Below are 1858 nucleotides of genomic sequence, written 5' to 3'. Positions count from 1 at the left end.
GGGAGGGCGTGGGCGCGGGCGGCGGGGGAGAAGGCCGCCATTGTGCGCGAAGGATTAGGGATCTGGCCTGCAAGGAATTTTAAACGGCTGCGAACTGAGCCCCAGGACTCCCCTGCTGCCCCACCCTGCCCTCCTGAGCACGCCGCCGCGTTTACCTGCTTTCCCGAGTGTGGGATGGGAGAGTGTCCTCCCTCCACCTGCAGGTGCCTAGCATTACCAGATTTGGCAACTAAAAATACAGGATGTCCAGTTGAATTTAATACTTCATTTTTTAACAGTACAAGTATGTCCCAAATACTGCATGGGACCTACTTACACAGTATAAGTATGTCTTGAATAGTGTATAAGACATAGTAAAATATTATTCGTTGATTATCTGATTCTCAAATTCACAGGATGACTTGTAGTTTTGTATTTTTACATCGCTAGAGGTAAAACAGATGGGGGGTTCCCTAAAAATCCAAGTGTCTCCCCCATTTAAGAGACTGGGAGTTTCCTGATGTCAGACGGTGCGTTTCAGCCCTCGGAATGGCGCTCAGGGGGTAACCTGCCTCCTCCGTCCGGTCGGGTACGTCCTGAGGACAGGGTGCATTTCCCCGTCAGTCCAGCGCTTCGAGGTCAGCATCTCTGTGTCTTTCATCACACTGGGGGTTCCCTGAGGCAGCGTCTGCGTGCGTACCCAAGGCCAAGTCTGTCCCTGTCCCGCTCCCCAGCTGGCTGGTGGAGCCCCTCCCCCACTCGTGTCGCTTCTGCCCACAGGGGGCGCTGGGGCCCAGAGCAAGCACCTACGGATGATCGGGCCGTTTCTAGGGACTCCGGACTGCGGCTCTCTGGGGCTAATGCACCTGGGAATTTGGAGCGTGGGGTCCCATCCCGGGAGGTCCCTGCCCTGGTCTTGGGCCTTGGCCGAGCCAGGTCTGTCTGGGAGCTCAGCCGCAGGGAGACGCTCCACGTGCTGGGTGCCCACTGCTGCAGGAAGGACAGTGCGGCCCTGGTGCAGAGCGATGCTGTCCGGACCCCCTGGCACGGCAACCGCAGTGGAGCCCCGCACCCCGCCGCCTCGCCCTCGCTCGTGGGGCCCCTCTGCCTGAAGCCGGCTCTCCTGCACGAGGACAGCTGGAGGCTCAGCGCTTCTGGAGGTCCGGCCTCAGCAGGGAGGGCTGCCGGTGCCTGGGTGCCTGGGGGTCTTCCGGTGGGAAGGACCTTCCATGACTCCCTCCTTCCTCACCAGCCTTGGCCCCAGGCGGCGTGTAGGCGCAGAGGGAGCAAGATGAGAAAGCGTCTGCCGCCACCCCGTCCCGTCCCCTTGAAGCCCCTTCCCAAATCCCCTCAGCCCCGGGGCCTCTGAACTCTTCCCTTGAAGCTGAGGGAAGCCCGGGAGAAGCCCTTTCCCACGGTCGCAGGCTCCACAAAACCCGACCCCCTTCTCCTTTGGGTCCGGCCACCTCCGCCTCGCCCTCGGCAGAGTGCGGGCCCACCCCACCGCCGAAGGGCCCCCTCCTCCGGCCTGGGCGCCTGCTTCCGCGAGTGGCACCATCACCCCACTGCTCGGCCGCCAGTCATCAGGTCGGCAATTAGCTACTTCCTCCCGGCGGCATGAGGCCACCGAACGTCACAGCCCCTCCCCCGGCCAGCCGGCGGGAGAGCCGGGGGTGCCCCCACCCTTTGTAGTCAGAGCCAAGTCCTGGCTCGACCTCCCCTCCCGGCAACGTCCCGAGTGCCGGTAATGAGCCTCCCATCCAGGGAGCTGGAAGCCGGCTGCTGCCTCCTCCCCCGGCTCACCCCATCCCGTTGGGCGAGGGCACTCCCTCTCCTGCTCCCTTGGGTGGGGCACCGCGGCTCAAGGGCACCAGCAGCC

The 1858-nt window shown here is 63.0% G+C and overlaps 1 non-coding gene across 1 annotated transcript in view; it reads right to left on the bottom strand.

The window, feature by feature from the left end:
• LINC03040 (long intergenic non-protein coding RNA 3040) overlaps positions 1–1537 on the bottom strand; it is a 3624-nt gene extending 2087 nt beyond the window's left edge. The window contains exons 1-2 of the transcript XR_014904923.1: positions 1484–1537; positions 968–1102 (exon numbers count right to left, since the gene is read on the bottom strand). This is a non-coding gene — a transcript (long intergenic non-protein coding RNA 3040). The remainder of the gene's footprint in view (positions 1–967; positions 1103–1483) is intronic.
• Between the last annotated feature and the right edge of the window lie 321 nt (positions 1538–1858).

Source organism: Tupaia chinensis, unplaced genomic scaffold (genome assembly GCF_000334495.1).
Source record: "Tupaia chinensis unplaced genomic scaffold, TupChi_1.0 Scaffold000252_1, whole genome shotgun sequence".
Classification (NCBI taxonomy): Eukaryota; Metazoa; Chordata; class Mammalia; order Scandentia; family Tupaiidae; genus Tupaia; species Tupaia belangeri.
Note: the sequence above shows the minus strand (reverse complement) of the source record. Positions and strands in the feature narration are given on the sequence as shown.